The sequence below is a fragment of the Lontra canadensis genome, unplaced genomic scaffold (assembly GCF_010015895.1).
Source record: "Lontra canadensis isolate GAN:19392208 unplaced genomic scaffold, GSC_riverotter_1.0 scaffold29, whole genome shotgun sequence".
Taxonomy (NCBI): domain Eukaryota; kingdom Metazoa; phylum Chordata; class Mammalia; order Carnivora; family Mustelidae; genus Lontra; species Lontra canadensis.
The window spans coordinates 10,319,703-10,330,921 of NW_022631023.1; positions in this window are offsets into that span (position 1 = coordinate 10,319,703).

An 11,219-nucleotide genomic window follows, 5' to 3' on the forward strand; every position below is an offset into this window, starting at 1 on the left:
CACTCTTTGGAAAGATGTGTCTGAGGCCGCAAGTCCCCCTAAACAGAGCTGTGCAGCCCTCCTCTGGGTTCCTGCAAAGACATTGTGTCCTCAGTGCAGGTCCGACCGCCTGGACTGGACTAAACCTCTGGGGTTGGCTTCCCTTTCACCCCCTGACCAGCTTGCCAATTATTTCAATGTATGTGTCTCTGATTTCTCAGCACCCTGCAGAATGCTTAGAATGAAGCAGTCATTCAATAAATATTTGCTACATCTTCCAACCCTACTCGATTTTTTTTCTTCAACTCCATAAAGGTACAGATCCTCCCCAGCACCATGGAGCAGGCGGTGTCTGTGGGACTGGTGGAACCTCAGCAAAGCGGGTGACAAAAATATTTCACAGAGGTTGTTTTCTCCACGGGGACAACATGCCTGACATGGAAACTCAGGCCTGACTTTTTTCCCCCAGGTACCTCCAGAAGGAGCTGGTTCTCATCTCCACATCACCCCGAGCTGTGTCCATATCTGCCCTGTCTTTCTGGCCCAGGGAGTTAGCAGAAGCAAGAAACCACTGAGTGATGGGAAAACATTTCGAAGACTTGATTAGTCGGGACCCCTCGCTGTATTCTGAAAGGTTGTCCCTTTGGGATCTTTCGGGCCCAGCTTAAAGAGCGGAGGCACAGAGGACATTCTGAGTCACTGACCTTGACCTACAATATGGAACAGTACAGCCGCTTGGTTCAGAATGCACAGTAACAATTCATTCCTGAGAAATTTCCTATTGGGCCTGAGAACCAAACAATCACCTGATGCAAGGCGTTTGACATCCAAGTGCTTACACAACTCAACTAACAAAGATTGCATGTTGAAATCGCTGCTAAACAAAGTCCTCTTAAAAAAAATACTGTAGTTAACAACTTTTTAAAAAAAGATTATTTATCTATTTATTTGAGAGAGAAGGGGAGAGAGAGAGCATGAGTGGGATGAGGGGCAGAGGGAGAAGCAGACTCCCCACTGAGCAGAGAGCCTGATGCAGGGCTCGATCCCGGGACTCCAGGATCAGGACCTGAGCCAAAGGCAGAGTTTAACAGACAGAGTTACCCAGCTGTCCCCAACACATACAGCCTTCCTCAGCACAAATGGGCAGTTAGTCCTCATGAGATTGTTGTGTTTTTATGGCTTTTGTTTTAAGATTTATTTATTTTAGAGAGAGGGAGAGAGTGGGGGTGAGGGGCAGAGGAGAGAATCTCAAGCAGACGCGCTGCTGGCTGCAGAGCCTGACGCGGGTCTTGATCTCATGGCCCTGAAACCATGACTGAGCTGAAATCAGGAGTTGGACACTTCACTGACTGAGCCGCCCAGAACCCCTTTTTTTCTTTTCAGAGTCCTCCGTCCTGCCTCACTAAGCAGCTCCATCCAAGGGAATTTGCAGCAACTTGGAGGCTGCAACCGTGTGTCCCAAGAGGCAGCAGTGACGTTCGCAGACACCCCAAGCCAGGTCCTTCCCGGGGACCGAGTGGAGCTCCCCGGAGCTAGAGCAGCCCATGAGAGTGTTGGCGCCCCCTTGGTCATGCTTTCTGCAGGCAAAGGGAGGAGATGGAGAAATCTGCATGGTGGTACTTGGAGACCCTCGGGACGCGCGGTCAGAGCAAGAACAGGGACACATGCACACTCCCAGCTCTGAGGGACTGTGCTGTGGCTTGGAGAAACTCGCGTGAAACCCGAACGTCACCGGGTTCTGCCCAGGTGTCCCCACCCTGGGGAGGACCGGTCGCTCTGGGAAGCCCAAGCCTCCCCTCGCCATCCCTGCTTCCATGTCCCCACCGGCCTCTGCCACTCTTACCGCCACGCCGTCCACGCCACAGAGTGTGCCTCCGTCAGTGATCTCTGCAAGAAGTCGAAAAGACCAAAAGAAGACCTGTGGTTTCATTCTGCTTGCTTCTTCTTAAATGGCTTTGTCGACCCACAGTCACATAGAATTCACCCATTTGACGTGCACAACTCAGCGGTTTGGGTGTATTCCACAGAAATGTGCAACCAGTGCAACCGTCCTTTTTTCAGACATTTTTACCATCTCACCAAGAAACCCAAAGCCGGTTTGCTGTTATGTCTTGTGTTCGCCATCCTTCCCCCACCCCTCCGCCCACCCCCAGCCCATCCCTCAGCAACCAGGAATCTACTTTGTTTCTCTCAATTTCTCCATCCTGTAAGGGTTTGTAAGGGTTTTCCTCTTGGGGCCCCTGGGTGGCTCCGTCAGTTAAGTGTCTGCCTTCTGCTCAGGTCATGATCCTGGAGTCCTGGGATCAAGCCCTGCATTGCCGGGCTCTTTGCTCAGGGGGGAGTCTGATTCTCCCTCTGCACCCCACCCCCCCACTCCTGTTCTCTCTTTCTCTCAAATAAATAGATAGAGTCTTTTTTTTTTTAAGGGGTGGTTTCCTCTTGGCGGCCTTGTCCCTGCCTGCCTTTCTTCCAACTATCCTTCATTACTTCCACGCACCATAGAATTACGTGGTTCATCCACGCCGTATCACGTATCAGTACTTCATTCCTTTTTACGATGGAGTAGCAGTCCATTGTGTATTTTTAGCCCAGTTTAGTTAGTTGATGGGTGTTCCATCGCTCCATCAGTTGATGGGTGTTCCATCGCTCCCGCTTTGGGACTATTACTAACAATGCTGCTCTGAGTTTTTACATGAAAGTTTCTGTGTGAACATTTTGTTTCTCTTGGGTCTCTATGTAGGAGCAGAATTGCTGGGTCGTATGGTAACTCTGTGTTCAATCATTGGAGGGACCGCCCAACTGTTCTGCAAGGCAGCTGAACCACTTTATGTGGCCAGCAGGAGTGTACGAGGGCTTCGATTTCTCCACATCCTTACTGATGCTCATTGTTCTCAGACTTTTTCATCCTGGTCACCTAGCAGATATGAAGTGGTATGTCCCTGTGGTGTGCATTCACAGTTCCCGGTGACAAGTGATGTGAAGCATCTTTTCCTGTGCCTAACTGGCCACTGGTTATGGGTTAAGAAGAGGGGATTCATCTTGCAGAACATTCTACCATCTCATTCTCCCTTCCCTACTCCTCCTCCTCCACCCTCCCCAATTCCACCCAACCCAAACATACAGCAAAGTCTAGACTTTTCATTCCCCTTCCTCTGACGGCCTGGTGCCAGTCCACACAGGGGCGCAGGGTCTGCCCCCAAGGGATTGCCTAACAAAGGCAAGACTTTCCACCCCAGATGCTTAGATGAAAAGTTCTCCGTCTTCTTCCATTTGTGTAACTGGCACAGGAGAGGGGCCTACTAGAGGATAGCTGTTGATATGGACATGTGTTTGGATGTACGTGCTCCCGCTTTGCAGTGCTACAAATTCACAGGGTTGAGGAGCTCCTCCAAAAATTCAGAGGGAAGCAAAGGATTTGGTGGCATATGTTGAAATTCTGGACCCCCAAACAGCCCACTTTTCATAAAGATCTACTTCCCTTAAAGTAAAATAGATGGGTTTTGGAAGAAGAAGGTGCCTTTGAAAGATGAGAAATTCACCCAGGCCTCATGGTAGCCATGATGAGATTTTGTATGGGAGCTTGGAAATTCTAGAGCCATGCTTCTTAAGGGAAACTGCTGTGGCTAGCTAGGAGTATTGTGGTTTCTGATCGTTATGTGAATACCGTCCTTGGCTGAATTCCAGTCCCGGGCAGTGAGCTGACCATCTGTTTGCACTTCCCATGTGTCGGTAGAGAACAATCCACAGGGGGCCCTCCAACGCAGTCTTGTTGACAGATGGAGGGACCCGCAGGCCAAGTCTTCAGGTGGAGTCAGGTGAGGGGATGCAAGAGGGTGGGGTCCGGGGGAGGACGGGCCTCTCCAGCCAGAGTACAAGGTGAACTCTATACGGTAAGTGCCAGAGGGCGTTAGGAGTGACTAACAATAAGAACTCCAAGGTACGTCTTCACCATAAAAAGGACAGGACCTGCCTTGGCATAAAAAATCCCATCTGCGTTTTGGTCTTTATTCCTGGTTGGTGCAAAGAGACAAAAAAAGTAACAAGCTAAGTGACTTTGTCTGGTAAGCAAATCACCCTCGGGCCAGTTTCTTCACCTATGGAATTCATTCATTCACCTCTGAACAGTTATTGGGCACCAATGACGTGCCCCAAACAGGGCTAAATGTTGGCGTTAGAGAGGAATCGAAATCTTTAGCATCCAGCCGGGATTAAATGTGAGAGGAAAGGTGAGGCCTTTCTATCTGAGGGGGCCCAAGAGAGGTTCATTGGGCAAGATGATGCTGATGCTGATTCTTGACAGATAGGAAGGACTCCGGCACAAGGATTAAAGAAGGAAAAGCATTGGAGATGGTTGGCATAACAGCAAATACTGGAGAAACAGAGTTCATGTCTTATGTCCCCAGTTCCCAGGGCATCAGCATTTCCACTCTTCCCGAGGCGTGAGACTTCCTGGTCCACACCCACTGGCTGGTGAGGACACAAAGTCAAAGGCCACCTTGAGATCCAGTGATCCCCATAGGGCTTACAGAGGTCTGAGGTTATGATGGGGTTCATTGTTTCTGGAGCCCAGCAGGTCACAGAGGTGTGCCTGGACCAGAGGTTAACAGATGCTGTCTTTAACCTTCAGAAGCTACGGACACTCCAGTTGTAGAATGGGGGCCTCCTGGGAATGAGATCATGGCTCGGGGTGGATTATGGTGTCTCTGTTTCTGGGACACTGGTGCTGGCCTGAGTTCTTAAAGCTTTCCTCTGTCTACCAACCCTTACTCCCCAGGCTCTGCTGGTTTTGTCCCATTCCCATCAGCTCGTGCCTGTTAGACCCAGAAACTGTAAACCGGGGGTGCATCCACCCCCGGGAGCCCAAGATGCTGTTTGTAGGGCCTGAAATCAACAGCATGAGGTCATTTTCCTTCTCAGACAATCGGGTATCTCCCTCCAGGACATGCTCTAGCTGGGGAGTCGCCCTCCTCTTCTGCCTGGAGCCGACTGCTTCAGTCGTGAAGAATGTGTGGGCCCCTTTTCCAGTTTTTCTCTGGGTAGTAACTTATCATAGCGGATGGCCTTGACTTGCCTGGTCCGACTCCCTGCTGTGATTTGTACATCACCTCCCCTCTTCCATGAGATGGATTCCAGAGCCTTCCTCCGATCCGCCCCGTGGGTTTCTTGGGCAGCCCAACTTCCATAGCAGTGTCCTCTGCCCCTGGCATTTACACAGGCTTGATCCCACCTTTGTGAAAGCAGGGAACAGCGGTGGCATGGGCCAGAAGTCCAGAGTCTCCGGGCCAGCATAGTTGGCTCTGGAGGGATGTCCCCCCAGACCTTGCCTCCCTCATTGAGAACCCAGAGCAGAAGTTAGCAGGCAGTCGAAGCACCTAATTTTAAGGAACACTAATCTTCTCCTGCCTTTTCGAGAAGTAGGAAGTTATAGCCAGAAGCAGGTACCTAGGCTAACCTCCCAGAGAAACAGGCAGACAGGGTCCCTTCCTTCTCCACATTCACGGTTCAAAGAGGGGGCTCCAAGACTCCCAAGAAAGATACCCCTGAGAAGCAAAACTGGTAACTGGGCTAAATTCCTTTTTTTTTTTTTTTTAAGACTTATAGGAGTCTCAAAGAGACTGAAAGAATGCTAAAGGAAACACTCTAAGGGAGGGAGGAGCTTCTCTTTCCCTTTGACCCCAGGGAAAATCCTTTCTCCTCTTTCTTTTGACTTGTATTTATCTTGACATTGGGGGATAAATTGGGTTGGGGCGGTGGGGGGTGGGGGGAGGAGGAGGGAGATGGTGGTAGGCCCACTGCTTGGGCACCAGCCCTCCATTCCCTGTTGGCTGGCCACCCCCCTTCCTACCACTGGTCTCCTGAGCTCTCACAAGCGCCTCTGGGGTGCAGGCTCCCACATTTCCTTCCCTCATTCCCACCCCCTACCCCCATCTTTCCGTCTGAAATCTACTGCATGCTGTAGTGGGGTGGTCTTGGAGCCACAAAAGGCCTGCTTCTATCGAAGCCACTGGAATCAGAATCTGCAAACGGTTCAAGGAGGTGTCAGCAAGTCCTGAGGAACTGAATGAAAAATCTGGGTACCTGGGACTCCTTCCACCCACCCACCCCCATCACCTGATTAGACCAGAACCACCGAACCATCGTTAAAATGTTCCCCTGGATTCTGAAGTGTTGCTGAGAATGAAAAGCGCCAGCAAGGGGCAGAATGCAGAGGGCTATTTTGTGTATTACCCGGGAGCCCAGATCAGAGCCTCAGAGCAAGGAGAGGACTTGTCGGGGAAAGGGATAGTGAGATTTGGGGTTTTGAAAGATCCTCTGGCAGCCACATGGAGGGTGGAGAGGAGAGAGGCAAGGCCTGCAGACCAGGGAACTCACCCAGCGATGCAGATGTGGGCCATCTGCGCCCAGCCAGGGCTACAACACAGGACAATAGGAGAGAGTCCTAGAAGGATTAAAGCTTTGACTTCACTCACCATCCCTCAAGGTCATCCTTTCCCACTTTTCCCTGACCTCAGGTTCCTGCAGTCTTGAAGTCAATTTCCAGAAGAATGCAAGTTAGTGTTCGCACCCAGAAGGGAAGCAAATATCTCCTCTTGAAGGGGCAGAAGCACCTCTATCAGTCATTGAAGATGAATTCAAGTGTAAGGTCACTCTATACAGGCTGTGATAGGGAAGAAAGGCTCTGGATAAGTTTTATCTACTGTCGACTTTAAAGATTTTCGTAACACGGTTTTACTGCTTAACTAAAGAAAAACCAAATTCATGATAATAAAAAGTATCACCACACAATTTCTGCTCATGGTTAACATTCTTGTGGCTGATTCAAAGTTCATGGGATGGCATGCTATCTTCAGTTTTCTGACCCCTGCTCTCAACAGTCTGGGAAGGAGAATGACCATTTTCCCAATCATCTTGATAACAGAATTCCCTAAAATGGAACATCTGGGCCCTTAGTGTGTGGTCCAAGGCCTGGGTGTGGGTTTCAGGCTAATCGCAGTCTGGGATGTGGTCATCCTCCCAGTCGTATAACCCAGCGCTGGGCCGGAAACTGGGAACCCTGTTTGCTGTGCAGACCTCACCTGGGATGCAAAGTGCCCCCTTTGCTTGCTAGCTCACCATGTTGCTTCCTGTTGCCACTGGAAAATGTTTCTCATGCTTAGGAACTTTTGCTTTTTGTGTCCTCAGCTCATCAGACGTGACAGCGACATTTGCCAGAGTTAACCAGCCCCTCCTGTTTGAGACATCATTTTCCTGACTTCTGGGATGAGACTCTCTCCTAGTTTTCCTGCCACCTCTCCAGCTGCTCCTTCTTAGTCTCTGTTTCTGGTTTATTCTCTGAGAGACTGAATATGCAAATGGACAATGGCCAGATCATCTCTAGAGAGAGATCTCTGACCCACAGCGGGCAGCAGACTTCCCAGGAAGCCAGCCTGCTGGAAGCCAGACGGGATCTCTAGTCACAGTACAGAAAGATAATAACTTCCACAACACTTGGTCTCACATGGCCAGGACTTGACCAATAACTGACAGCTTCCAACCTAGGACCATCAAGAGAAAGCCAAATATCCACCCCTAACCAATCACGTGAGACACCCCACTTCTAGCCAGCCCACCTACCGTTTCCCTGAGCCAACAATCTCCAATCAGGGCACACCTGAAGTCTTCTCTTTGGTCTGCCAGAAAGTTTTCCCATTCCTCCGCCTGCCTTTGAGCTTCTGCCAAAATGCAAGTGATGGTGGCCCACTCCCTTGCTACACAAGTTCCCAATCGAAAGCTTTTGCTGTGGGCACCTGAGTGGTTCAGTTGGTCAAGTGTCTGCCTTTGGCTCTAGAGTCCTGGGTTCGAGTCCCCTGTCAGGCTCCCTGCTCACTGGGGAGCCTGCTTCTTCTCCCTCTGCAGCTCTCTGTGATTGTTCTCTCTCTTGTTGTCAAATAAATTGATAATTTTTTTTAAAGGACAGTAATTCAAAGGCAGAGAGGCAGGCAGAGAGAAAGAAGGAAGCAGGCTCCCCACTGAGCAGAGAGCCTGATGTGGGGCTCAATCCCAGGACCCTGGGATCATGACCTGAGCCAAAGGCAGATGCTTAAAGACTGAGCCACCCAGGTGCCCCTAGATAAAATTTTTTTTTTAAGTTTTTCTTATCTCATTGGGCTCCTCTATAAAACCAATCCCCGGAGCATCTCAAGACGTGATCCTCAGACCTCTCTTCTCCAACAAGGGACTCAGCAAGTCCCATGGCACAGAGTCACCAATACACTGATGACACCCAAGTGTGTGTCTCTAGCCTGACTCCTCCCCATGCTTCAGCTCCAACGTGCAGTTGCCCCCATCTAGACTTGGACTTTGAAAGGCATCTTCAACTTCACACTTTTGAAAGACACACATCTTAAAAATTTCCCCCATGGTTCCCAGCTCAGTGAATGACCCAGCCTCCGCGCGGACACTCAGGTCAACTCCTCCTGTCCTCCTCGATTCCTCTTCTCACCGCTTGGGCTCAGCCACATTATTTAGAGCCATTCAGGGACCTGGGGCCACTCTGCCTCCAGAAGTTTCCCAGAGCTCTTTGCTTCCATCTCTTCTCCACAGCCAGCCTCCTTCAAGCCCTGCCATGTCACCGTGGACCGCGTGCGTGGCCCCTCAGTTCTGGAGTGAATGAACGAACCACTGGGTTGCTTTGTCCTTGCTCACTCGGACCCCCAGCATCTGACTGTTCCCAGTGGTTCTAAAGAGCCTTATCAGCAGATGGAATTTGTCTCCCTGGAAATTTTGAAATTACCTTTCATGAAAGATACAATGTTGACAAGGGGCTGGTGAAATGCAAAGGTTACCAGTCTTTGAGTTAGAACTCGCCTTATTAAAAAAGAAGCTAAAGTTTTCTGTGTTGCCAAGAATCTGTGCACCCCTTCATCCTCAGCAACACAGAGGCCAAGTGTGGACCATAAAATGCTAGAAAAAATAGAGGTCAAGTGCTATTTTTGATCTCCTAGAGCTGTTACCTGTTCTTACAGACATAGACACACATGCATATATGTATATATTACAAAACTAGAAAAAAATAGAGATAATATCATGATTACCTATGGAGCTGACCCCAACTGTATCATAACTTAATATTTTCCAATTTGTGCTTCAGATTTTTAAATATATATTAAATATTATAGGTAGAAGCTGCACCCTCTGTCCCCTCGTCCTTCATTCTATTTCCCTTCCTCCCTCTGCAGAGGTAACTGCTATCAGGAATTTGGTATTTATAATCTCATGTGTGTTTCTATAGAGTTTGACTAAATTTTCTAAGTCTGCCAGCAAGCTCCTCTCGGCCACATTCTTTACTTTTGTTCAGCCACACCTTTAAGTACACCTTCAGGGCAAAACATCCTTGATCTGGCCTGGGGACAGGACAGTGACACACCTATTTTCCAACATTCCCATCCTAGGTGGTCCCTCTGCTGTACGCCCAGCCCCTAGGGTTATGAAAGCTATTCTTGAGGGAGATAGGGGCTGGGAAGCTCGACTTGGCTGGTGGCCCCGAGGAAGACACGCTTCTGTCTATAAATCCTCTTAAGAAACCGTTTCTTGTCAAACTGGATTTGGTGGCCTTTTTCTTTTGTCTTTAGTCTCCTTTGGCCTTTGGAAGTCTTTTTATATAAACCTCCCTTTCATGGAACAGAAACAGAGTTTGTTCTACCAACAGTAAATTTTAGAAACTGGTATATTTTAGGCATGATTTGTCAGATTACTATTTTCTTTGGCAGATGACTTTTTAAAAATTTAACATTTTTAGTATTCATTCATGGGGATACACATTCTGATTCATTCCTCGTGCCTTTTTGCTTTTTTTCCACAGTTCGGGTTTGTCCAATCGCACAGCGAAGGGCACAGGTAATGAGCGTCGCCTCGATTAACGGCCGTAAAGCGAACATATCCGAGGAACCATGGACTGGAGCGAGAAAGAAAACGTGAATGACCCTACAGAAGCCGCACGCGTGACGTCACTGGCTCCCTGCTGCTGCACGTCCCCCAGAGAAACACTTCACTAACTCCTCATGCCACAGTCACCAGCCTGGGAATCCCGTATGCAAGAAATCATACAATATAAGCTTGTCTGACTTCGTTTGCTCAGCTTCCCATCAGAGAGAGTCATCTGTCTTTCCGTGTGTGCCCAGAGTTGGTTCACTTAATTTGTTATGTTTTTCTTTTTGTCATGCCTGGGTGGCTCAGTTGGTTAAGCGTCTGACTTCGACTCAGGTCATGATCCTGGGATCCTGGGATCGAGTCCCACATTGGGATCCCTGCTTGGCGGGGTGTCTGCTTCTCCCTCTCCCTTTGCCCCTCCCCCTGCTTGTGCGCGTGCTCTCTCTCTCTCTCTCTCTCTCTCTTAAATAAGTAATAACTTTTTTAAAGATTTTATTCATTTATTTGACACACACAGAGAGAGAGAGACTGTGAGAGAGGGAACACAAATAGGGGGAGTAGGAGAGGGAGAAGCAGGCTTCCTGCCAAGCAGGGAGCCCAAGATGGAGCTCAATCCCAGGACCCTAGGATCATGATCTGAGTTGAAGGCCGATGCTTAAGGACTGAGCCACCCAGGTGCCCCAGTAAATCAAATCTTATTAAAAAAAAAAAAAAAAAAAAAAAAGACTGGGTTATAAGTTACTGGGAGGAAAGTCACAGAGGTCAAGTGCTATTTTGGGCACATCGTGGCAAGGGTATACCGTCAACATGATTGATGACTATTGGTGGCCTTGGTCATCGGCCAGAAGTAGTGTTGGTCAAGCCTCTTCCAGAAGTCAGTCTTTCCCCCTCCCTTTCTATACTGTGCAGTTTAGGAGGAAGTCAACTCAGAGGGGGGAGTTCGACTCTCCTTCAAGGCAGAGTAGCTGCTTCCACCCTTCGGAATATTTCTGCATGGGAGATTTTGTCTCTTCCTCCTCATATATAGATTTATCCAATCATTTATTTATATCCAAATGGACTTGTGGGTATTTACTTGATACTTTGGGTTATAATCTAATACTACCTTATTTCGTAACTCAGAAGTTCCCGTGTTGACCCCTGGGAAGCCTCTGTAGGCTCCTGTGGTCCTTTTGACGTGGGAAACAAAGACAAAAGATTTAAATTAAAATCTCCTTAAAGCTTGCAGCCCAGAGTGTGACCTTCCTCGAGGAATTCATGCCTTAATGTTTAAAAGTAAACTTATCCTGGCAACAGCTGGCCCCTCAAGGTCCTGAAAGCCTCCCTTCCAG